This window comes from Dendropsophus ebraccatus, chromosome 6 (assembly GCF_027789765.1).
Source record: "Dendropsophus ebraccatus isolate aDenEbr1 chromosome 6, aDenEbr1.pat, whole genome shotgun sequence".
Classification (NCBI taxonomy): domain Eukaryota; kingdom Metazoa; phylum Chordata; class Amphibia; order Anura; family Hylidae; genus Dendropsophus; species Dendropsophus ebraccatus.
In genome coordinates, this window is record NC_091459.1 from 86,255,040 (window position 1) to 86,282,818 (window position 27,779).

Below are 27,779 nucleotides of genomic sequence, written 5' to 3' on the forward strand. Positions count from 1 at the left end.
AAAAGTTTAGCCCAAAATATACCTACAGAAATTCGAACATCTTATTCTTGCTATAGGAATACCATGTAAAATTGGCAGGCATTGGCTTCAACTCCGCTGCTACAATCCTTTCTGAAAAGAGGTAACTTGACCACCTGCTACTTGCTTCTCATTGTTCTCTATTCTTATCCCCTGGTCATTACTATGAGAACTAAGTTCCAAAATGCTTCTTCCTGAAAACAATAAAATAAACCTGTCAAGCTCTATCTGTATCCAAACTGGTTGTCATAGTCTATCAGCCCTCAGCAAAGGATTGTTTAGTTTAAGGTAATTAAATGGTTATGTTGGTGAATAAAATAAACATATTTTTTAGTGAGATGAGATGAATAGTAATAACCGTAATAAAAGAAATAAAATCAAGCCTAACAGATTCATCGACTAAACATGACGTGTTCCCGTGATTTTAAAGGGGTAGCTCACCCCCTAAAAATTCTTTCTCAACTCAACTGGTGCCAGAAAGTGCCAGAGATTTGGAATTTACTTCTGTTAAAAAATCTCAAGTATTCCAGTACTTATCAGCTGCTGTATGTCCTGCAAAAAGTGGTATTCTTTCCATTCTGGAGAGCAGGGGAGGTTTTCTATGGCATTTAACTACTGCCCTGGACAGTTCCTGCCATGGACAGAGGTGTCAGCAGAGAGCATTGGAAAGAAAACACCACTTCCTTCACAATATACAGCAGATGATAAGTACTGAAATACTTGAGATTTTTTAAATCTCAAGGTAAATTACAAATCTCTGGCACTTTCTGGCACCAGTTGATTTGAAAGAAATTTTGTTTTTTGTGTGAACTACCCCTTTAACTGTGATCTGGAGCATGTGCCTTGAGACACCCCTGCCTATTGCAGTAGCCATTCAGGGGTACAGACCTATGGTCAGACTGGAATGTGCAGCCATAATACAGATGTAGAAATACATGTCTGAAATGGCCCCTAGATCAATTTTTAATAAAGCCAAAGGAATGTGACCCAGACACAGGGACAACATACAAAAAACAATTGCAGATATTGTCCTTTGCTGCGTGGTGTTAACCATTGAGCCACCATGCCAAAATATGTGGACCTAAAGTATTGCCATTGACTTGACTATGGACTTTACTTGGATTTTAGCCCAGTGGTTTTCGGTTCCTCACCCTTAACTGCTACAAGGAGGTCACTACCCCGGATTAGTATCCATAATCAACAACTGACAAAAAAGTGAGCAGCTGACATCATGAAGTAAGACAAAGTTGGCAAGTAAAAGTTATAGTCAAGCAAAGCAAGGGTCCTACCAGGCTGTGTTCACTCAGCAACAGTATACAGGCAAAGATCAGAAGAATGTAGGCTGGGATCAACAGAAATCTGCAGGACTGGCCCTTTAGGAATCAGAGGTTTGTACTTGTACAACCTCTGATAGAGAAGCATGAAGTGGAAGGATCCTCATCTACCATGCTCAGTTTTTAAGGACTTATTCCCACGTTCCGTATAACACGGAACCTCTATCCCCACAAGGCATCGTGTATCAATATGATGCCAGGAGCGGTGAAAGTGTTTGAATCTTCGTGGCACTGTAATGACACAGCCGCTGCTTCATTACAGTGCTGCAAAGATTCAAACACTTTCCCAGCTCCCAGCATCATATTCTGTGTTATACAGAACTGGGAATACGTCCTAACACTGGCATCCTCTGATTTAGGAACAGTATCTTTCGTATAGGCACAAATGCCACTTTGGCACCCATTATATAGCTACACCCCCGCATAAAGCTTTTATAAACTATACTGACATGTCATGTATTTTTCATGAGGAATACATTTATCAAACTTTTACTCTGTATGGAGATGGAATAACATGTACAGTATTAAGAGACAATCACTGCTGAATAAAATATTTGTCCATTAATTACTATATACATGGACACAAATTAGGATTTCAGATAAACTAGTAAGACAGATGATTTCTTCATCTCACCGAAGTATGGCAAGAACAAAGTCATTTTCACAACACGTCTAAGGGTGGATAGCAACATACAGCTACTAAACGAAACCCATTATGTTTACCTAGAAACTGTTTCCATGGGGACAGAATGCAGGAGGGTTTTTTTTTTAATTATTTCATGAAAGTTCCAAGTTCCAAATAGATTGTTTTCAGGCAAAGATCTGTAATATAGGAAGTTTCTTTCTACAGAGCATAATTACATAGCATTTTATCATCTGTCTGGTACGTGGTATCTTTAACGTGGGATGCTTCCCCCAAGCTGTTATGAAGAAGAAGAGATAATTAGAGGTGTTTAGCTATGTGATGCATAGGAGCACTTTGCAGATCAAATGTGCAATCCAACTTTCAAGCAAATTTACCAAATACAAAGAGCATTAAGAAACTATAGTTCTAAAATAAATATCCCTCTGCAACAATGACTTGCTCTAAATTCGATGGCATCTAGGACGATGTTTACAAAATAGGTTTTATTTAGCATGTTTATCATTGTAGGAGCACTGAAAACCTCTCTCCATCAATGTCTACATCAAACGTGATTTGTTTGTCCCCTTCTCTTTGGATACCGCACAGAACAGTTAAAAATGGGAGATCTTGTTAAATGCAACCATTTAATTTCCTTATGCCATAAAATAGAGAATTCTAAAATATAGATGTAGCACAAGAAACGTCTTACGGGTGGGAAAGAGAAAAAATGATGCCATTGTTCTGTAGGTCATTGCCAGATGAAAGAAGTGTGAGTGTTATGGTAAAATATAGGGAGGAAGGTGGGAGGCTTGATAAAGAAATGTATCAATTACTTTAATTCTATATGAAACAGGCAGCTGGTGTAGTAGGAAAGCAATATACCTATTAGAAAGATCAATAGGCTGAAGAAGAGACATTGTGCTTAATGAAAAATCTGAATAGCTGAGACAAGAAGTAAACAGATGACGAATTTATGTAGCAATGTCAATAGGGGAAGAAATGGGAGATGCGCTGTAGGTGAAGATGAACTGGTTTATCAGTCAATTTATTGAAAGGAGTGTGTGATGAATTTCCCATTCATGCCACAAACCAAAGACTTTAGATAGTCAGCAATAGGATGGATATGTCTACAGTACAGTTCAGTACATATTCATTATTCAAGAGCGAAGGACAGTTTGGCAGTAGGGAGTGTACATTTTAGTATCAACATCATAGGGATAGTATTAAAGGCAAAACTTACACCTTATAATAAAATATAATTATATTTACCAGCTACCTTCCATCTAACCTAAAACTATTACTATGTTTTCCACTAGGGCTTAGTAAAGACAGCGGGGAGAATTTACTATTTGAGTGTCCAAAATGGCAACTGCATTGTGCATTGTATTTTGTATTTTTTTGTGGTGCATGTTCGTTGGTAAATCCAAGTGATGTAAATTCCTCATACAATCCTATATACAACATACAGTAACGGTGTAGCCCAAACAGTGTACGTTATTTGTGGCATGTTCCAAACGTTAATGATAGAGAGGACAATAATGGGATGTATTAGGAATAGTAAATTCCTCCCAGTGTGTGTAGCGTATGTTAGGGGAGGGGTAGGTGACCATGGAACTTGAACAGAAAGTGAAGATGGAAAGATAGTATTTGTTCAAAATTGATAACTGTTAATACTGTAAATCTGCTCATCTCTAATATTAACTTTATTATACAGGCTGTTAAAATTATGTTAAAATATATATATAATTTAATTCTTGAAAAGTTGATCCCACAATTAAAAAAAAAAAAATCTTTTTTTTTTTCTTATCAGAAACACATTGTTAGTTGGATTACACTGTTGGATGCCATGACAACCTGTAATCATTACAATCATATTGCTCAATGCCTTTCGGGTGACCAGCAAAAGGTAAAGCAGCAGTCTTTTAAAAATGGCAGGTTATAGTTACCAGCCTATGGATGTGACGTATATCGTTCAGCGGGAAGCAATGGTTAAAGATAGGAATATTCAGAAAACGTCCTTGTCGATTTTCAGCTTATAATTTAAAACAAGATGTGAAGGAATTAGGAGATCATGAGGACAGAACTACTTTACCATCCAGGAGCATTCACTAGTTCTCTCGGTCTAGTCTTGGAGCCTGTAACAGGGCCATAGGAAAATCTATATCATTCCCTATGTTATAGAACTGGAAGGTTAACGTTTAATGACTATGATGTGCAAAAAATACCAGTTGCTTAGTTACCAAAAGAAGCCACTCATACGATCTATAGTCATGAACTTTGTACAAAATAATTAAAGTGATGTTCTGGGACTTTCTGATTGATGGAGCATTCTCAGGGTAGACCATTAATATCAGATCGGTAGAGGTCCAACACCTGGCACCCCCACCATTCATGTGTTCAACAGAGCAGGTGTATATACAATAAAAAAGAGACAGTATCAGACATCTACATAGACTGTGTACTGGCTGTATTGGGTTACTTCATGACAACTGACCTGTCTCTCCCCACTCACCCACATAGCTACTCGCTTTACTTACTATGCATGACACTAGACAGCAGAGCTACTACTGTTTGGGACCTTATAAGTGGGGAAAACTAAAAAATAATTGCTGTAAAAGTGTGGAGCCTTAGATGTTTGTCTGGCAGGTTCTGTTGAAATGAACCGCGGCTGGAAGAAATCATCGTTGGGGTCTGGGCTGAATGGAGAAGGAAAGGAAAATTCCAATCAACAAAGACATCATCTGTAATTTACTGAATAGGACTGTACTCAGGGCCGTTTCTAGTGGCGGGCGGGTCGGGCGACCGCACGGGGCGCCGACAGCTAGGGGGTGCTGGTGGCACCTTCCCAGACCTCACCTAGCTGCGCACGCCCCTGCCGGCCACATTATCAGCCTCCCCCGCCCGACCGCAGCTCCTGCTGCCCCGCGTGCCGGCCGCATGATCTGCGCAGATCGCCGGACTTCAGCTCCTCCCCGGCCCATCACCTGACAGCAGGCCGCCGCCCCCGAACACATCTTATCTATCCTCCAGCAGGCGCCGTGATATGACGTCATTCGCCTGCTTGAGGATAGAGAAGATGTGTTCGGGGGCGGCAGCCTGATGTCAGGTCATGGGCCGGGGAGGAGCTGCAGTCCGGCGATCTGCGCAGATCATGCGGCCGGCACGCGGAGAGGCAGGAGCAGCGGTCGGGCGGGGGAGGCTGATAATGTGGCCGGCGGCTGGGAAGGGAGGAGCTGTGGTTGGGGGAGGCAGATCATGCGGCCGCTGGGCGGGGAGGCAGGAGCGGTTCCTTGCAGGCCAGAAGAGAAGATCTGATGAGAGAGAGAGGGACCCGCTGTATGCAAGAAGGTGAGTATAATGGTTTGGTTTTTTTTGTGTTGTGATCGGCAATGAAGGGTGTAACTTCATAAGGAGCAGAACAAGGGGGGGGGAGATTATTACTATATGGCAAAACATGGGAGGGAGGATTATTACTATATGGCAGATCATGGGAGGAGGGATTATTATTATATGGCAGAACATGGGAGGGGGGATTATTACTATGGGGCAGAACATGGGAGGGGGAATTAATACTATGGGGCAGAACATGGGGGGGTTTACTATGGGGCAGAACATGGGAGGGGGAATTAATACTATGGGCAGAACATGGGGGGGTTTACTATGGGGCAGAATATTGTAGGGGGATTATTACTATGGAGCAGAACATGGAAGGTGGGATTATTACTATGGGGCAGAACATGGGGGGGGGGTTTACTATTGGGAAAAGCACAGGGGGGTTATTACTATGGGTAGAGCACAGTGGGGATTATTACTATGAGGGCAGCACAGGGGGGATTATTACTATGGGGACAGAGCACAGGGGGGATTATTACTATGAGAACAGCACAGGGGGGGATTATTACTATGGGGAAGACCACAGGGAAGATTATTTCTATAGAGACAGCACAGGGGATATTATAGGGACAGCACGGGAGGGGGGGTTATTACTATGGGGCAGAGCACAGCCGTCATAAAAAAGGGAAGTTGTTGTAAAAGTGTGGAGCCTAAGATGTTTGTCTGGCAGGTTCAGAAGAGACGAATTGTAGCTGCAAGAAATCATCATGGAGGCCTGGGCCAGATGGAGAGGGAAAGGAAAATGACGCCTCAGATCAAAGAAGACGTCACCTGTGAGTCACTGATTTTTCTTTTGTTTCAGTTGAAAATGGTTAAATAACACTGCTCAATGCCATAATACACACACTGCTTCTTCATAGCAACAACGCCCTCCCCCCCTCCCCACATCACTTGAGAGGGGATGGGGGGGGGGGCGCTTTTAGCAAGATTCGCCCTGTAGTCAAAACTACCTAGAAATGGCCCTGACTGTGCTGTAATCTACAAAGCTAACAGAGATATATGGGTAATATGCATTGCATTTTAGACTTTTTTTCGTACAAGGGATGCCCCCAGTTGGGACACACTCATATAGAGTGTAGGAATTACAAAGCAACAGCGATGAGGCGGCACTAGTGGAAATAGTGAATAAAGAAGTAAATTCTCCCATCATGTGCAATACAACGTTCCAGTTTCTTAATGAAACCTTTTTCAAGCAACACATCACTCAAGTGAAGGAAAGGGCTGGTATTTAAAGTCCATAAGCTCAGCCCATAATCAGTGACATCATAATAGTGTAAACAATATATAAAAACACTGATCTGTAATATATTGTCATGGCCGCGGCGGCGTCCCGTGCTCCGGGCCGCCGCCGCGACCGCCATCCTGCCCAGGCAGCTGCCGGGGTCCTGGTGCAGGGACCCGGCGCTGCGGTCTGTTCGGCCCCGGGGGGCGCCTCACCTCGTCCCGCTCCGCCTTCCGTCTGTGCCGGCCGGCGCGCGCGTCCCCGCCTCCTAGGGCGCGCGCGCGCCGGCTGTCTCAGATTTAAAGGGCCAGTCCGTCCCTAATTGATAGTTGCACCCAATCACTCCCTATAAATCCCAGCATGCCCTGTCCCCTGTGTTGGAGCCTCTACATGCTTCCCATAGCGTTTGGCCCAGCTCCCTGTTGTTCCTGATACCTGTCCGCTACCTGGTCCCTAGTCCTTGTTCCTGTTTCCTGCCCACTACCCAGTCCCTACTCCTAGTCCCTGGTTCCTGCTTCCCGTCTCACTGCTGTTCCTGTGTTCAGCCTGTCACCTGCGGTACGCCTACACGCCACTGTCAGTACCTACTCCTGCCACGCCTCGCCTGCCGTCACCAGCAACCAAGCCAGGGGTAGCGACCTGGGGGTCGTCTGCCGCAGCAAGTCCATCCCGCTTTGCGGCGGGCTCTGGTGAAAACCAGCGGCCCCTTAGACTCCGCTCCCTGGTGAGGTTTGTGCCATCGCTGGTGCCGGTCCAGTGGATCCACTACTCCAGGCGTTACATATATACATACTCCATAATCAAGATAGTGTAAAATGTTACATCAATACAGTGAAATAAAAGTCTGAGCTATATCAAGATATCATAATCCTCATAATTCAAAAAGTTCAGTAGATGGATAATCAGAGGTTAATGGAAGGGGCCATGCCTCACCTGGTACTTGTAAATAAACCGATGCTCCTCCATGCTCGATGTCACGCTCATCAGTGTTTGTAACCATTGTAACTGCCCATGCGTGGAGGAGCGCACTCAATGAACTCGAGGGTAGGAATTAGGTAGGAAGCATGCTGTAAAAGTAGGGAGCCTAAGAGATCCAGGTGACAAACTCTGGATGTAACTGCACTATAATCACTTACATGTTATGCAAAACCTGGAAGTATTATTATTATTATTATTATTATTATTATTATGTGGCAGTTGTGATGTATATCATATTATATATAGAAAATTGTCTTTTAGCAGTGCTGTCTTTGAGATAGATCCATTAAGTTCTTTATTTAAAGACTACAACTGTCACAATCAAACTAAAGTAAAATAGTATATGTCATAGAAGCAGAATATTTGTGCTGTGCAAAAAATTTGGACGTTATTCTGGAGAGAATTAAGCTTTGCAACCTAATGCTGCAGAAACACAAGTTTCCAGTGCTAACCACTAAAACTCCAAGTAGCTGCAGCAACATTCAGGCTATGTTAACACAACGTCAAAATTTTAAAAAAGGCGTCTGATTTTGATATTTAAAATAATGTCCATTTTTGCCGCGATTTAACTGACTGCAATGGCAATGCATTGAAGTTAATGGGAAGATGGACGTTCAGTGCCCACTATGCATTGAATAACGAACGTTTTTACCGCGGGCGTCAAAATAATGAACATGATCATTATTTTCGGACGTCTTTTCCAAACAGCGGACGTTTTTTATTAGTTGTTCACACACAGTTTTCCTATTGTCACCATTCTTTCTCTGTTTTAACTATTAACCCCTTAAGGACCGGGCCTAAAATGGCCTTAAGGACCGGAGCAAATTTTATGAATATGACCTGTGTCACTTTATTCATTAATAACTTCGGGATGCTTTTACCTATCCGGCTGATTCTGAGATGGTTTTCTCGTGACATATTGTACTTCACATTTCTTGTAAATTGGAGTCGATACTTATAACGAATCTTTATGAAAAAAACCAAAATAACGTGAAAAATTGTAAAAAAAAATGCATTTTTCCAACTTTAAACCTTTTCTGCTTATACAGAAAATGGTTATGCCACATAAATTATATATTAAGTAACATGTCTACTTTATGTTGGCGGCATTTATTAAACTATATTTAATTTTTTTTAGGGTACAAACCCACTTGACGTATTTGCTGCGTGAATCAGTCTTAAAAATAAGCAGGCAAAACGCAGGTTGGCTTTATACGATTGTTCTGCGTTAAAATACGCAATTGCGTATTTTTGAAGCGTGAAGCTTGTGTTAGCAAAGCATCAGTTGTTAACAACCTGTGCGAAAAACGCATGTAGCTTCACGCTTCAAAAATACGCAATTGCGTATTTTAACGCAGAACAATTGTATAAAGCCAACCTGCGTTTTGCCTGCTTATTTTTAAGACTGATTCACGCAGCAAATACGTCAAGTGGGTTTGTACCCTTAGACAATAGAAAGCGTAAAACATTAGCAGTAAATTTCCAAATTTTCAGTAAAATTTCAAAATCAGATATTTTTAGGGACCTGTTCAGGTTTAAAGTGTATTTGAGGGGACTGTATGTTAGAAAGCCCCCCATTTCAGAAACTGCACCCCCCCCAAACTCTGCAAAAGCACATCCAGAAAGTTTTTTAACCCTTTAGGGGAGTCACAGAAATAAAAGCTAAGTGTGTAAGAAATTGGAAAATTTTTATTTTCTGTGCAGAGATTTTATTGTAATCCAATATTTTTCATAATTATAAACTTATTACCAGAGAAATGCACCCCAATATTTATTGCCCTGTTTCTGCAGTTTATAGAAATACCCCATATGTGGCCCTATTGCGCTATTTGACGCAACCACAAGCCTCAGATATAAGGGAGCGCCTAGTGCATTTCAATGGCTCTGTTATATTTGGTCATTTCTGGCTGTACCACTTCAGCTTGGCAGAGGCTCTGGGGTGCCAAAACCTAAAAAACACCACTTAAAAGACACCATTCAGAAAACTACACCCCTCAAGGAATGTAACAAGGGGTGCGGTGAGGATCTGGACCCCACAGGTGCTTCACAGATTTTCCCAACAATATGGTGTGAAAAAAGACAAAAGTATTTTTTACACTAAAACGTTGTTCTAGACTTCAATTTTTCATTTTCACAAAAGGATAAAAGGAAAAAAAAACACAAAACATGTAGCGCAGTTTCTCCCGAGTACAGAAATACCCCACATGTGGACATAAAGTGCCAGGCGGGCGCAGCACGAGCGTCCAAAGGGAAGGAGCGCCAATTGGCTTTTGGAAGCTGGATTTCACTGGAATGGATTTCAAGGGCCACGTCGCATTTACAGAGCCCTCGTGCTGCCAAAACACTGGAACCCCCCCACAAGTGACCGCATTCTGGAAATTACACCCCTCAAGGAATCTAACAAGGGGTGCAGTGAGCATATGGACCCCACTGGTGACGGGCACAAATGTGGAACAATGTGACGTGAAAGTGAAAATTTAAATTTTTTCACTTTCACGGCACAAATGTGCCCATCATCAAGGGGTCCATATCCTCACTGCACCCCTTGTTAGATTCCCTGAGGGGTGCAGTTTCCAGAATGGGGTCACTTGTGGGGGGTTTCCACTGTCTTGGCAGCATGAGGGCTCTGTAAATGCAACATGGCGTTCATCATCCATTCTAGCCAAATTCAACCTCCAAAATCCAAATGGCGCTCCTTCCCTTGAGAGGCTTGCCCTGCACCCACATGGCGCTTTATGTCCACATGTGGGGTATTTACGGACTCGGGGGAAATTGCTCTAAACATTTTGTGTGTTTTTTTCTCTTTTAACCCCTTGTGAAAATGATAAATTCAAGGCTAGACCAACATTATAGTGTAAAAAATGTAATATTTCATTTTCACGCCACATTGTTCCACATTTGTGCCCGTCACCAGTGGGGTCCATATGCTGACTACACCCCTTGTTACATTCCTTGAGGGGTGTAGTTAATGGGGTTACTTGTGGGGGGTTTCAACTGTCTTGGCAACACAGAGGCCTTTTAACCCCTTGCCGCAAAATGACGTTTGGGAAACGTCATGTAAAGCAGGTAGTTCCCGCAACATGACGTTTCCCAAACGTCATGCTTTCCCTGCCTCCCCCCGCTGTCCCTAGGTGAGATCTGGCAGCGGGAGGAGGCAGTATCACACCGCATCCTCCCGCTGCCTCTGCCCGAAGGGGAGCCGCGCTCCCCCCGGGCAGTTAACCCCATAGACGCCGCGGTCAATGCGACCGCAGCGTCTATGGGGAGATAAGAACAATTGCGGCGATCGGGCGGCGGGAGGGGGCTGTGGCATGTTGCCTCCTCCCGCCGCCACTACTGATGCCCCCCTGGCTGTTCCGTGCCCCCCCCCCGGTACTGGCGGATCGCCGCTATTTCCGTTATAGCGGCGATCCGCCAGTACCGGCCATTACCGGCGCCGCCGCTGCATTTCATCTCCCCCCTTCGTGAATCCACGGTGGGGGGAGATGAAATAAGTATAAATCAGACCCCAGATCAGCCCCCCCCCTCCTAGTGGCCGATCCCCGGGCGGCCATCACATCCAAGATGGCCGCCCCCATCGCTGCGAACAAACGATGTTTGTTCGCAGCGATGGAAATAAAAAAATGAATGAAACACCCATGCTCTCCGCCACCGGAGGCAAGGGGTTAAATGCAACATGGCCCCTCAAAATCCATTCCAGCCAAATCCAGCCTCAAAAAACCAAATGGTGCTCCTTCCCTTTGGAGGCTTACCCTGCACCCACATGGCGCTTTATGTCCACATGTGGGGTATTTCCGTACTCAGGGGAAATTTTATTTTTTAGCCCCTTGTGAAAATGAAAAAATCAAGACAAGATTAATTATTTAGAGTAAAAATTTAAAACAAATTACACTAAATGTTGGTCTAGCCTTGATTTTTTTCCATTTCCACAAGGGGCTAAAAAAGAAAATAAACACAAAGCGTGTAGGGTAATTTCCCCTGAGTACGAAAATACCCCACATGTGGACATAATGTGCCATATGGGCACAGAGCAAGCCATCAAAGGGACAGAGCGCCATTTAGAGGCTGGAATGGAGGATGGAGGCCATGTCGCAATTACAAAGCTCCTGTGCTGCCAGCACAGTAGAAACCCCCCACAAGTGACCCCATTCTGGAAACTACACCCCATAAGGAATCTAACAAGGGGTGCAGTGAGTATATGGACCCCACTGGTAACAGGCACATATGTAGAACATGTGCCGTGAAAATAAAAAATACAATTTTTTTCATTTTCACGTCCAAAATGTGGCCGTCACCAGGGGGTCATATCCCCACTGCCCCCCTTGTTAGATTCCTTATGGGGTGTAGTTTTCAGAATGGGGTCACTTGTGGGGGGTTTCTACTGTCCTGGCCGCACAGAGGCTTTGTAATTGCATCATGGCATCCTCTAATGGGAATGGCGGCCATACCTATTTAGCTGGGGAAAAGGGACAATTATTAATTTATTTGGGGGTATTAGGCCAATTATTAGTTTATAAGGTTGAAAATGACAGGTGCCCATCAAATTCAACCTGTGTTGATCCAGAGGAAGGCAAAAAACCCTTGTGAGGCAGACGACAGTAGCCTCATCACTGGGAAAAATTCCTTCCTGACTCCATAATGGCAATCAGAATAATTCCTGGATCAACGTGACCCCTGAAATAGGAAAAAGGGACAGAATTTAGAAAATGTAGAACCCCAATGACGTGTGGTACGCCTTGAAGCGATCCAGTATGCAGAGACCGGGGTGATCAGGACAGGCGTCACACTGGAAAATGGTGTCCTTCCTGATCCCCCTGTTACGCCACACTCTGCACTTCTTCTGGGGTCTCCTGTTTTCCAGTGTGGGGACGTCACCTGGAAAATGTTGTCCTGGTGCGATACAGGGTCCTACATATCCAGAAGTGCTGGGTCCACTCCATGGCTGCTAAATATTAGGGCTCTATTACTGCTTCTGATATCTTCGGATCGTGCCGCAAGCTACAGTAGCTCAGGCAGCGAGGGACCGGAAGAGGGGGTGCTGGTATAAAAGTTATCCCCGTACAGGTGGTAACCTTTATCCAGCAGTGGGAAGATCAGGTCCCCAACGATCTCCCCACTAACTCCGAGGATGGGGGGTGATGAGGATGAGGATGAATGGAGGAACGAAGGATCCCCCCATTCATCCTCACTGGCTGTTTCGGTGTCGGAGGCAATAATAGCGTATGCGTCCGACACCGAAAATACCCTGGGGACCATCGTTATACGGGGATTGGTATATGGGGTATGTAAATGTGTAGTGGTGTAGTGTAAAACTTTATTCCGTGTTGTGTAATAGTGTTTTTTACATGTTTTTTTAACATTAAGTATAAAAAAAAAATATGCCAAGAAACTTATGTGCGGCACTTATAAGCAGACCGTGGCTGTAGGATATAGGAAAAAAACACTCTGCGCCAAAAAGGAGGAGTTGCTGATCAGCGGCGCACTTACGTGCGATGCTGATCAGCACTCAGCGGCGATAGGGTGCGGAAAATAAAAAACAAAAAAAAACAACCTTTCTTCAACCCTATAGCTACTGATATGTGTATTATATACACTTATCAGCCGCTAGGGGGCAGTAGAATGCAAATTCCGGAAAAAGCCGAAGTTTGACGACGCTGGAGCCGATAATTGCCGATGGGGACCGCCGGTAAAAGACGAAGACGCCAACGAAGACGAGGACGTGATCGGAACCCGGAAGACGCGATCGGGACGCTGGATCCGGTGAGTATGGGTCAATACCTGCTCTGGACACCTCAGCTACCTAGCTGAGGTGTCCACAGCAGGTATTTAACCCTTTCATGGGGTACTTATATCGCCGTGATCGGCCGGCCGGTCCCGGCGATCGGGACGTGGCACCGTGGCCACCATTACTTTTAACAGTAATGGCGGTCGGTGCCGTCCTCGGACAGCACCGACCGCCATTGCTTTCCGGGCCATCGGGTCACCGATGACCCGGAAAGCTGCAGATCGCCGCCATTGGCTGATCTGAATTGATCAGCCAATAGCGGCGATCGTCAGCACGGGAGGGGTTAATCACCCCCCGTGCCGACAAGCAGGGATGGCCTGCTATACATTATAGCAGGCCATCTTCCCCGATCGCTGCGTGTGTACACGCAGCGATTAGGGAAACCGCGGGCGTAAATGTACGCCCGTTTGCGTTAAGGCACGGGTTTTGGGGGCGTACACTTACGCCCGCGGTCGTTGAGGGGTTAAATTCAATGGACCTTTCAATTGAGCCACACCCAAAGGCCAATTAGTAACTCCAAACTAGAATAATGTAAACACCAGTCATTGCACTAAGGGAAGGCCAGGCTGCTAAATAACGTCCGTTATTTTAGCCTCAAAATGACAGACGTTATTTTAAACGGAGCTTAAAAAGGTTGTGTGAACATAGCCATAAGATAGGAAATTGACCCAGGAAGATTAACAGTAAGATATATTTTTTGTCTGCCACACAACACAAGTATTATTTAACATCTCAGGCTGAAGAGAGCAATACCGACAAATACATAATAAAGTATGCCTGATCATAAGGTTTTCCTGACATTTAACTTAGCAAGTACATAAATTCAGATACAGAATTTGTGCAAGAAAATCCAAGGCCAATTGTTTAATAAAGACTCTTATGTGAGCATTGACTGGGTCAAGGTAAAAAAAAAAACATTATATAAACTAATATCTTCATTATAGCCAACTATTACGTGATCACTGACCAAGGTAAAATGAAAAAAAAAAAAACATTACATAAGCTAATAATATTAGCCAATCTGAACCTAGTTTTTTTAAGTAATGTTATATATAGAAACAAGAGCAAATGTGTGATTGCTAAAGTGCTGGTAAAGCGTACAAAAAGCCTCCCTGGTCCATCTAGTCTACCCTTATATCAGTTTCTTTGCTTATTATGTTACAATAGTTTATCCCAGGTTTGCATTCACTTACTGTAGACCTACCAACTAGCTGGAAGTTTGCTCCAAGGATTTGCTCCTTAGTCTATACCCTATTGTTTTTGTTTCAGTTACTTAATAAAATCTTCCTTAACCTTATTTAGCCCTTTAACAATCTTCTATGTTTTTATATATGACACATATAAATACATTAACACTGTATGATAGTTCACCACATTGGTGACATTGACAATACATACTGACCAGGACATTAACCATTCTATGGTAGGTAGGCGTTGTGGTATGGCCTCCACCTCTACCTTAGCAGACCCCTCTTCCCTAATAGCTTCAGTAAGCCCACCTCTTCTATAAATATTTAGTGAAGGGGTCCGTTTCCACAACAGGGCTTCCTTTTTTCTTTTCTTAAGAATGACAGCATTGACTTGTTTTCATAAGTGGTCACAGCAGTGGTCCTAGTAGAAGTCTCACAGCGTGGGCCCTTTCTTTCCTCAATGATAAGACCAGTGCTCCCCCTTTCCTTTTCCATTGATTCAAATCAGTCCTCTCTTCCCCACTGCCTGGTCTGTAAAAAGAGATGAGCGAAGCAGCCGGAAATTTATTTCCTGACCTTCCCAAATTTTTGGTCAAACTCGTTATGATCCGCAAATCGAAACTTAATGAATTTCAAACAGCCAAAACTATAGTAGTTACAATACTGGGACTCAGGGCTGGTTTTAGACTAAATATGTCCCTGGACAAAGTTGAAGGTGGGGCCCCAAATGCTTAAAATATTTTAGAAACAATTTAAGGTCCCCATACACTTTTGTCAGCGGTACTCGCTGCTCGTGTCGGGTTCGGGTATTACACGGTCAGATATTCTGTTTAAGTTAGTGCCAATCTAGCCGATCTTGCTTACAGAACCTATTAGACAGCTCGATTATGTCCGTGCATCCCTTGCTTCATATAGTAAATAATAAAGCTATTACTTAGCTCATCATGTTCCTCAGTGTCCTCAGGCCTTGTCTGTGCGACACTCTGGTCAGCGCAGCTGCAGCTCTCACTTCTGGTCCCCTCTCTGAAGTAACAGGCCAATCACTGGCAGAGACAGGACACCACCAGGCCAATGATGGGCTGAGGGCCTGTTACTTCAGTGATGGGACCAGAAGTGAGAGCTGCAGCTGTGCTGACCAGGGAATCCCACAGACAAGGCCTGAGGACACTGGGAACGTAATAGGTAAAGTAAAAGGTAAGTATATCCACACTTCTGTCTGCATGCAACTCCCTGGTCAGGGAGTGGTCCAAAAAAATGTATCCACTGTTTAAAAGTCCATAACTTGCAAACTAATTGACGGAATTGTCTCATATTTGGTAGTGTACTAGTTTGTAGTTCCGGCAGTCACCACACAAGCGTTGTATTGTTTTGTCAGATGACAGTCGCCGGATAGTGTTGTGTTCGTAGTTGCACCTAGTTACTCGAGTAAACATGTCTGGCGCAAGGCTTACGTTCGATGAAAGGAAGTCAGTTTTGAAGTGGTATTTTAAGTACGAAAACATCAATGAGGTTCAACGGCAATGGCGAAATGAGTATCAAACAGAGCCACCGACACGTTTAACGATTCGTTGCATTCGAAACAAATTTGAAGCCGAAGGCTGGGTTAAAGATGTACACAAACAACGATCTTCTTTGACGGCACAGTTACCTGTGAGGTGTACCTTCATAAGCTTCAGACATCCATTTTACCTGCCATCCGAGACCTGTATGGAGACGGAAGATTTTACTTTCAACAAGATGGTGCCCCAGCCCACTACCAACATCGTGTTAGGGCGTATCTCTACGAAAATCTACCAGGAAGATGGATAGGCCGTAGAGGTGCTGTGGAGTATCCACCACGTTCCCCAGACTTAACTCCTCTGGACTTTTACCTGTGAGGAACACTAAAGGACGTTGTTTATCGACAAAAGCCACGCACATTGGATGAACTTCGAGAATCCATCGTATATTCATGTGCTAATATCGAACTGAACATGTTGCAGTCAGTAGTTCGTGCTGCAGTTCGGGGGCATCGTTTGTGTGTGGATGTGAATGGTGACCATTTCGAACACCTACAGTGATATCTTTAAGTTGGACTTTAAGCTACACTTTCACCAAATATGAGACAACTCCGTCAATTGGTTTGCAAGTTATGGACTTTTAAACAGTGGATAAATTTTTTTGGACCACTTTGTATATGTATATCATCGGTCTATTATAATCTTAATGCCAGTAGCGTAATTTGGTGGGGGCAGAGGGGGCGGCTGCTCCCGGGCCCACACAGGCAGGGGGCCCACTGAAGATTTTGCCAGTTAATGCTATCTGCAAAAGCTATTGCTTTTGCAGACAGACTTAACAAATGTCTATTGGCTGTAGGTGGCCCCTGGCCAGCAACCAATGCTCCTGGGGGGCCCAAACGGCTACCGAATGTTGTGTCTGACCATTTAGCTGTATGCGCTTCTATGCTAGGAGAACATACAGTTGAATGCAGCAGGGTGATTGACAAGGGGAGGAGAGCATTGGCTCTCCACCCTGCCAATCACTGTTGTGACCACAAGAGGCCGTTCCCTCCCTTAGAGCTGAGGGATATGGGTGATGTCACTCGTGCGCTCACAGAGGTAAGTATGGCTTTTTTCCCCTTAGTTATAAAGAAGGAGACCTATCGAGGTGGGTGGGGCTAACTTCTGGGAAGGATGTCATCTATGGGGGATGGAATGTGCTGGCTAACTGAAGAGGGGGTTACTAATCTGGAGGTGCAGTCTACTCACAGTAATGGGGGTGTCTAACCACCAGGAGGATTACCAAGGAGATTACTGCTGGGTTAGGGGGTGGCTGCATGGGGAATACATACCAGGGGGATTACCTACATGAGATGGTGCAGGATAGGATGCATATATGAAGGATACTACCTTTGGGGGGGGGAGGATTGCCTGTACAGAGAGGTCTAAATACTAGATAGATGCACAGAGGGGAGTATAACTTCTATATGAGGGCACAGAGGGTCCTGACTACTACTACAAAAAAACTGAGGGAAATAATAACTATATTGGGGCACAGAGGCCTAACTGCTATATGGGTGCACAGAGAAGCTGCATTTCAATATGAAGGTACAGAGGGGCCTGACTACTATATGGGGGTGCACAGGGAGGGTATATCTATGGAGGAACAAGGGGGGATAATCTACCGTGTTAGGGTATAGATGTGGCCTTTTTATTATATGAGAGCACAGAGGAACCCTACGAACTATATGAGGGCTAAAATTGGGTCCAAATACTACATGGAGGCATAAGTTGTCTGCTCTCATATACCCTGTACACCATTACTATCATGGCTGATTTCTACTATATATTTAATGTATTGTCATGTATTGTTTTTATGAATTAGTAAAGTCATTATTCCATTTAGTTATGTTGCAGTAGTCTGGCTTTTTTGTATATCGGTTATTTAGTATAGTTGCCTTAGACTGCATGGGACTATTTATTGTTATTACCCAGCATTTGTACTATACATTTGCTCTATTGGTACTGCGGGTATGCCCTTCGGGTGTCACTGACCATCAGCTATGGTGTAGTCCTCATGCTGCCCAATAGATATTAGACAGATAAATATGAGATAAAGAGATAGAACGGATGGATGGCTAATTAGAAAACAGAAACAGCACCACAGCTTCCTCTATGTTGTGTGTGGTATTACAACTTGGTTCCATTGTCTTTTAGTGGAACTAAGCTGCACTACCACATCCAAGCTTTGGAGGAGAGTGGTGCTGTTTCTGGAAAAAGGCAGCTACGTTTTTCAATCCTGGATAACCCCTGTAATTTTTACATAGTTATATATGTGAAATGTAGAAAGTCTTTCCCACTGGTCTCAGTCCCTGTTCACTATGAATAATGAAGTAGAAAATACCCTTTATTATTCGGAAAGCATTGTCATCTATTGAGGTTCCCTATGGGTAACATAATCGGTTGGGGGCCCACTGAGACTCTCTCGCCCCCCCCTAGGCTGAACCCCTAGCTACGCCCCTGCTTAATGCATTAGGCTATCACACTACTACAGCAAAGCAAAAATTTCCAACAGATAAAAACACTGAAATTATATAGCAAACAAATCTTTATTGATTACATATAAAAACATGATTGTTAAAAAAAAACAAAAAAAACATTAACAAGAACGGTTGCTATCCCGAAGGCAGTAACAAAAGATTCCTATTATACTCACATAGTCTGAAAATCCCTGGCAAAGAAATATGTAAACGGGCAGACAGTAAATGTTAAATATCCATTGAGCAGGACATCATGTATTGTGATAACCAATACAGTGCTAGTGCATACCAAACATCATGACTACTATATTAGCTGACTATATGCTCAAATAATGCCCTATAGTAACCAACCCCACGATTTCCTAGAGATACAGTAGGAGTATACCTTTGAGAAGATTTTAGTGGGTGGTGGCGTACCACTAAAATCTTCTCAAAGGTATACTCCTGCTGTATCTCTAGGAAATCGTGGGGTTGGTTACTATAGGGCATTATTTGAGCATATAGTCAGCTAATATAGAAGTCATGATGTTTGGTATGCACTAGCACTTTATTGGTTATTACAATACATGATGTCCTAATGGATATTTAACATTTACTGTCTGCCGGTTTACATATTTCTTTGCCAGGGATTTTCAGAATATGTGATTATAATTGGAATCTTTTGTTACTGTCTCTGGGATAGCCACCGTTCTTGTTAATGTTTGGTTCTCTTTTTAACAATCATGTTTTTATATGTAATCAATAAAGATTTGTTTGCTATATAAATTCAGCGTTTTTTTTGTTGGAAATATAGGTAAGGTAAGTAATAGTTTTATTATTTTAAAGACACAATTATCAGCTAATGTAGCAATATTTTTAAACTTGTCAAAAGACAACGATCATCCGATGATCGGCTCTTCAGCTGATCATTCTCCTTATTACATGGAGCAATATCAGCCTTATTCAGGCAAGTATTGGGCCATGTATTAGGGACCTTAGTCACAGTCAGTCAGTTCAGAAGGTTACATGCCAGGACTGCTGCTAGTGTCGTAAAAGACTCACACTATTAGATGCAAAAGACAAAAACTATTTATATGGATTGTTTTTTAAAAAAAATATTGTTATATCAGGACCAAATATTACCTCCATACTGAAACGGAAGAAAACGCACACATGTAAATACCAATAATATCACCACTGCATGACCACCGCATAATGACTCTATATACAGACCAATATTACCACCATAGAGTGACCACCATGTAATGACTCTACATACACACTATATACACAGACCAATATTACCGCCATACTGTTACGGAATAAAACGCACACATGTAAAGACCAATAACATCACCACTGGATGACCACCGCGTAATGGCCGAAAAACGCACTCTATACAGACTAATATTACTGCTTTAGAGTGACCACAGCATAATGACTCTATATACACACTACAGTACATACAGACTAATGTTACCGCCATAGAGTGACCACCGCATAATGACTCTATATACAAACTATATAAAGACCAACATTACTGCCATAGTGTGACCGCCACATAACACACCGGGAGCACAGCGTCTGTGTGACCCTTGATAGCAGCCATTAGCTCTAGCCAGGGATCACTCCCAGACGCTGCAAGACACTGTCTGTGCGGTCCTGCCCCTGACACATAATGTGGGGGCCCTGGGCAATTGCCCCCCCTAACGCCGGCCCTGCTGGGGCTATAATAGAAGGGCAAATTTGTTAAAGCATGTTGTTGTTAGAGTGTCAAAAATCTGAGAATCACAATTGTCAATCAGCCAGTCATCTTAATTCCGCCATTTTGTCCTCTCTGTCCCTATATTGTTCTATCCCTGCTCTGCTCTAACTGCAATCCTGCTCTCTTCTCCACAGAGCCAACTGGCCACCTCCGTTAACAAATCACCTAAGAGGGGGAGGGAGGTGCTGACATCACCAAAAATCAGCTCTCCGGTTCTCTCCTATCCTTTCCTTTCTGTCCCTATATCACTCTGTTAGTCTCTCACTGCTCTGCTCTAACTGCCTGCTGTGATCCTGCTCTCTCCTCCACACACAGCCGACTGGCCACCTCTGTTTACAAATCACCTTATATAGAGGGGGAGGTGCTGCCATCACAGAGGGGCCTGCAGCTGATTGGACGAGCATTAGGCGTTGTGATTAATCCGTTTCTCCCACCCAGTGACGCTCCAGACAGCATGTGCAGCCGCCATTTTTTTTTGTGAACTTCGCAATATTTGCTTCGCAGAACAAAGCGAATTGACAGTGTGGTTCGGAGCGTATCTTGATTCACCAGATTCGCTTTGCTCATCTCTAACTATAAGTATACATATGGGGGAACAATAAAGAAGGACTAACATTAGAGGGATATCACATTTCAATCTACAGAGAAAAAAAATGTTCACAAAGACATTAGACAGACATTGAGGCATTCAGAAAAAAAGTTAATAAATATTACTAGCTCATGTGGGATTCAGCAGCTTGATTTATCTGTGTTTTTACACATCTAATCGGTACTATAAAGCATTATAGAAGCTGATGTCAAAATCATAAAACTATGCAGCTTACCCAAAATGCAAAGCAAAAGTCATTTTGTACATAAAAGATTGTCATTTATTTCAATGGCACTTGTTTATAGTTGTCTTGTCATCAAAAAAGTTACAACTATTAAAACAAAAGCATCAGAAAGGAAGTAATTGTATGTGCTATTAATGAGTATGCAGGAATAACGGAAATCCATAGGACATCAGGGTATTGTGCGGCCTATATGTAGTACCTGTCAGCTATGTTTTCACTTTTATAGTTGTGTGCTTTATAGGCTGCCTGTTCTAGCTACATTCCCCTAGAGGCACATTAAATTTCATTCAAAATCCTCGTAACCACAATTAATCTTATGTGACATTAATTTTAATGGTACATGGAGTGCACAATTGAATGAAAAAATCACCGCAAGCTAGACAGGGTACGACTAATTGTTGCTCCTTACAGCTAATAAAACAAGAAAGAACATTCTCAATGAGACAGGTCTTCATTGTATAAGAAATCTTCATAGACAAAGGGACGTATAGCATTGAGGCAATTTCTTTTCACTCGTAGCCTAAGAAGCACAAGAAAGATGCTCAAAAATATGACCATTTCTTACAGATTACTGCTTAAAGTGTCCCCAAGGTATATGTTAGGCCTGTTCCCTCTCTAACTAAATGAATCTATTGGAAAGATATTTGGTTCATGTCCTTATGTGAATGTTAGGCGCTAACATAAAAATAACTGTTTTCAGTATGATGAGCTTTTATATTATTTCATTCTGTTTGAAATCAGTAACTATTAGTATGTTCCAAATATTCCTCAGCACATAAAAGATGCACATGTATGTTCTGATGTTCAATATATTGTGTATCAATGATATTGATGGAGGGCCCAAGCTAAAATTTAGCACCAGGGCCCATTGACCTTTAGCTATGCCCCTGGACTCGGTTGTACAACTGCTAGTCACATGTATTGGGCTGTAAAAATCTGCAACATATCCTTCATGTCTGAAATCGCCCTACATCATTCTGAGAGGCCATAAAAGCCTATTTTACATTGTGATATTGTATAGTGGGTGACATGGCTAAGACTGCAGCACAATGTGCCCTAACCTGAAACAACAACTTCCATCATGCTCTGACAACCTGTTAAGGCTTGCTCATGACATCAGAATACAACAAGCAGTGACATCAAGTAAGTGACATAATTAGTAATATCATCCCAGGGCCTTAGTAAAGAAGAGACCCGGACTCTCTGTCCTAAGGGGCTCCACACAGGGCCAAACTGGGACTGAAAATCAGCCCTGGCATTTCAGAGTACACAGGCCCACTTGCCGTGTGGTGAAAAGTTATGAGACGATGTTGTGAGTGCAGCATGGCTACATGTTATATCATCACGGCCATGACTGGAATTACAGATAATAACACAGTAAATAGGGTCAGAAGCTTCTGTCTCTGTACTGTGTAGCTGTGCTGCAGTTACAGGTCATCACCACTACACAGTGTACAGAGACAGACTGCTTCCGGCCCCGGTCACTGTGCTGAGTTTAATACCACCACCGCATACTGACTAATACCACCGCATACTGACTAATACCACCAGATACTGACTAATACCACCGCATACTGACTAATACCACCGCATACTGACTAATACCACCAGATACTGACTAATACCACCGCATACTGACTAATACCACCGCATACTTACTAATACCACCACATACTGACTAATACCACCGCTTACTGACTAATCAGTATCTGGTGGTGTTAGTCAGTATGTTGTGGTGTTAGTCAGTGTGTGGTGGTATTAGTCAGTGTGTGGTGACAATAGTCAGTATGTGGTGGTATTAATGTCACCACTGTGAAGTGTATAGAACGCCAGCTCCGCTCGGTCGCTAGTCTGCCTCGCACGGTCCGGCACTCAAGCAGGTGCTGTAAGTATTCCAAGAAAGATTCATGGACCAGTGTGTGCAGGTGAAGACATCAGACGTGTTAATTGGAAAGACCCATAAGAACATGGACACATCGATCACTTCTCACAGAACGTCAACGCGTTTCTGGCGCATGCGCGCCCTTGATCACGACAAAGATAGGTAACATAGTGCACACATATATACACGTAGCCCATCCCCCCAAGTGGGGAAATGGCTCACGTGTTGACAATAAAATGTTCTTAATAAGCATTCATTGTAACTAGTTACAAATACATTTAAAAGCATTGCTGTATAAATTCACTCAAAGGACTGTACATAGATGTTAGGGGCTTGTTAAATTTTAATAATATAGATGCAATTCACGGCGCTGGTTCAACCCGTTGGGGGCACATGTTTCTAAATGATACATCCAAAAAGCATCGGTTCCTAGATCCAACACATCAGCGAGAACATGGCTATCCTGTAAAGGATATTATAGATGCGGGAGCTGCAGCATATGCAAATATGCAAACCAAAGTAAACATTTCACAGATAACAAAAATGCCAACAAGCATGAAATAAAAACTTTTCTAAACTGTAAAAGCTCTTATATGGTGTACACCATAAGCTGTGCGGAATGCAATGTACAGTACGTGGGGTGCACCACGAGACAGCTACGAACCCGTGTCCTGGAACATATTTATGATGCGGGACACAGCAACTCACGCAATCTCTCTGGTGCATCGCGACATTTTGCCGAGGCCCATGAGGGTAAGGTAGACAATATGAAAGTCATGGCTATTGAACAAGTTCAGCGTCCATAGAGGGGTGGGGACAGAAGGGTTAAATTGCAAGAAAGAGAAGCTTTTTGGATGTATCATTTAGAAACATGTGCCCCCAACGGGTTGAACCAGCGCCGTGAATTGCATCTATATTATTAAAATTTAACAAGCCCCTAACATCTATGTACAGTCCTTTGAGTGAATTTATACAGCAATGCTTTTAAATGTATTTGTAACTAGTTACAATGAATGCTTATTAAGAACATTTTATTGTCAACACGTGAGCCATTTCCCCACTTGGGGGGATGGGCTACGTGTATATATGTGTGCACTATGTTACCTATCTTTGTCGTGATCAAGGGCGCGCATGCGCCAGAAACGCATTGACGTTCTGTGAGAAGTGATCGATGTGTCCATGTTCTTATGGGTCTTTCCAATAAACACGTCTGATGTCTTCACCTGCACACGCTGGTCCATGAATCTTTCTTGGATTAATGTCACCACACACTGACTTATGTCACTGCATACTGACTAATACCACCACATACTGACTAATGTCACCACATACTGACTAACACCACCGCATACTGACTAGTATCACTGCATACTGACTAATACCACCACATACTGACTAATGTCACCACTGCTACTGAATAACATCCACTGAATACAGATCACCTCATACAGTCATATAGAGGTGGACGCAGCTCTACACAGGTTCTGTACACCATATACTGTACATTACAGTGCAGTTACATCAGGTGACTCACAGGGGACGTCTTCTCTGATCAAATTTCTTCTCTTTTCATTTTCTTCTCCATCTGCCCTGGGCCATTAGAACTTCTCCGAGCCACGAATCCACAGAATCTGCCAGACAGACTTATGAGGCTCCTCATGCTGGCACCATCCTCATCTCTCTACACACTGCACATCTGTATTGTCCCCTTTACACCTTCGTTTAGTGGGTAGGCTGACTCTATGTGATCCCCTTATAGTATATGGCCCTCCTCTCTGTAGCCCCTCTTTATAGATGGCCCCCTATGTTTCCCCCCTTATAGATGACCCCCCCCCCATGCTGTCCCCTTATAGATCCCCCCATGTTGTCCCCTTATAGATGGACCCCTATGTTGCCGCCCCCTTATAGATGGACCCTCCTATGTTGTCCTCTTAGAGATGGCTTCCTCTCCCCCTATGTTGTCACCTTATGGATGGCCCCCTCTCCCCTATATTGTCCCCTTATAGATGTCCCCCTCTTCCCTAATGTTGTCCCCTTATAGTCCCCCTCTCACCCTATGTTGTCTCCCTCTCCTCTATGTTGTCCCCTTATAGGTTCCCTCCCCCCTATGTTGTCCCCTTGTAGATGGACCCCTCTCCCCCTATGTTGCCCCCCATAGAGATGGCCCCCTCTCCCCCTATCTTGCCCCCCCTTATAGATGGCCCCCTATACCCCCCTTATAGATGGCCCCTTCTCCCTCTATGTTTTCCCCGCCTTATAGATGCCCCCTCTTCCCCCTCCCTTTTAGATGGCCCCTTCCCCCCCCTTATAGATGGCCCCTTCTCCCCCCCTTATAGATGGCCCCCTCTCCCCCCTCCCTTATAGATGCCCCCTTCTTCCTCCCTTATATATGGCCTCCCCCCCTTATAGATGGCCCCTTCTCCTCTTCCCCCCCATAAATGGCTTCTCCCCCCTTATAGATGGCCCCTTCTCCTCCCCACCTTATAGATGGCCCCTTGTTCTCTTCTCCCCCTTTATAGATGGCCCCTTCTCCCCCCTTATAGATGGCCCCTTCTCCTCTTTCCCCCCTCCTTATAGATGGCCCCTTCTCCTCTTCTCCCCCTCCTTATAGATGGCCCCTTCTCCTCTTCTCCCCCCCCCCCTTATAGATGGCCCCTTCTCCTCTTCCCCCCCATAAATGGCTTCTCCCCCCTTATAGATGGCCCCTTCTCCTCCCCCCCTTATAGATGGCCCCTTGTTCTCTTCTCCCCCTTTATAGATGGCCCCTTCTCCCCCCTTATAGATGGCCCCTTCTCCTCTTTCCCCCCTCCTTATAGATGGCCCCTTCTCCTCTTCTCCCCCTCCTTATAGATGGCCCCTTCTCCTCTTCTTCCCCTCCTTAAAAATGGCAACTTCTCCTCTTCTCCCCCCCTTATAGATGGCCCCTTCTCCTTTTCTCCCCCCACCTTATAGATGGCACCTTCTCTTCTCCTCCCCCTCTTATAGATGGCCCCTTCTCCTCTCCCCCCTTATAGATGGCCCCTTCTCCTCTCTCCCCCTATAGATGGCCCTTTCTCCTCTTCTCCCCCCTTATAGATGGCCCCTTCTCCTCCCCCCCTTATAGATGGCCCCTTCTCCTCTCCCCCCTCCCCTTATAGATGGCCCCTTCTCCTCCTCCTCCCCCTTATAGATGGCCCCTTCTCCTCCTCTCCTCCCCCGTATAGATGGCCCCTTCTCCTCTCCCCCCTATAGATGGCCCCTTCTTCTCCCCCCCCCCTTATAGATGGCCCCTTCTCCTCTCCCCCCACCCCCACCCCCTGTGCAGAGCAGATTAAAAAAAAAAATCTGGTGCTCCTGAATAGTAAAGCTGGGTTCACACTGCGTTTTTGCAAACTGTTTTTTTCATCCGTTTTTTGCAAAAAACGGATGAAAAAAGTATTGCAAAAAATTGATGCATTTGTGTGCATCTGTATTGATCCGTTTTTCCATTGATTTCCATTATTAAAAAAAACAGACCCTTTTTTTGACGGACACAAAAACGTTACTGACACTATTTTTTTGTCCTTTAAGAAAACCGGATCCGTTAAACGGATTGCAAAAACGCAGTGTGAATCCACCCTAACTAAGACATGAGACATTGAGCTGGATCAACACCACCAGCAGGATGCTGATCTGCTTCCTACAGACCATCAGACTGCTTCTAAGATGCTTCACCAGTACAGAGGAGCTGAGAAGATGCATCTCTATCATCTCCAAGGAAGTGCTCAGCGGCTTCTCCGCCACCTTCACCACACCACGTTTCGAGGGGCATCCCTACCACTGACAGCAAATTATTTAAAAAGTTAAATAAATGTTTTTTGTCAAAAATGTGTACTTGTTATAAGATAATAGACATGGGGGGAGGGGGGGATTTATTATAGTCCAGAATTTTATATGTCACTATATACATTAGAGTAAGGAGTCTCAAGGGTGTAAGTGTGTAAAAATCATAATGTGGGACAATATAAACACATACCCCACCTCTCTTACACTATACCTGTCAGATCTGCTCCCCCAAAAATGGCCGCTCTGCAGTACAAGCCATTATTGTCTGAGGTGAGGAGGAAAGGGGAACTACAACAAACAAGGCCAGCACACAAGAGCTCCCCCTGCTGGTCACTCTCCTTCTCCCGCTCTTCTCTCTCCCACTGGTTGTCGGAGTATACTCTGCCCAGACAAACACAACTGGTGGGGTCTCTGAAGATTTATCACACAGTGTCCTTGTTTCCAGATACTAACCCATCACAGCTCAGCTTTCACATATAATTTGCTCTGGTAAAGTGAAAGGGAAGCTTTGATTGGTTGCTATGGGCTACTAAGGACAGTAAGGGAAATTTATTATGCTGTCTTATAGTAAGAGACCCATAGCAACCAATCACAGCTCAGCTTTCAACATATTATTTGCCCTGGTAAAGTGAAAGGGAAGCTCTGATTGGTTGCTATGGGCTACAAAGGACAGTAAGCATTTTTTTTTGTGCTATCTTATAGGAAGAGACCCATAGCAACCAATCACAGCTCAGCTCTAGGAACATGAAAGCTAAGCTTTGATTGGTTGCTAAGGGCAACAAAGATAATCTTACTATTTGAAAGCTTAATAATCAACCCCATTCTAAGTAAAAAGTTGCATTCACACTTGGTGTTTTTGTTGCATTTTTGCCATTTTCTTTAGTATTCCTATAGCTTTAGTATTTCTCCTCCATAGTGCAGACTGTACAGGACCTGTGGTGACATGATAGTCA

At 43.8% G+C, this 27,779-nt stretch overlaps 1 protein-coding gene and 1 long non-coding RNA gene across 2 annotated transcripts in view; both read right to left on the minus strand.

The window, feature by feature from the left end:
- LOC138794916 (uncharacterized) lies at positions 1–27,359 on the minus strand. Its single transcript, XR_011363527.1, has 4 exons — positions 27,280–27,359; positions 3,924–4,112; positions 2,076–2,272; positions 1–212 (listed from the first exon to the last, which is right to left on the minus strand). It is a non-coding gene; the product is annotated as an uncharacterized lncRNA (long non-coding RNA).
- Positions 1–27,779, minus strand: part of KCNAB1 (potassium voltage-gated channel subfamily A regulatory beta subunit 1) — a 214,543-nt gene that overhangs the window by 143,813 nt on the left and 42,951 nt on the right. The window lies entirely within an intron of this gene.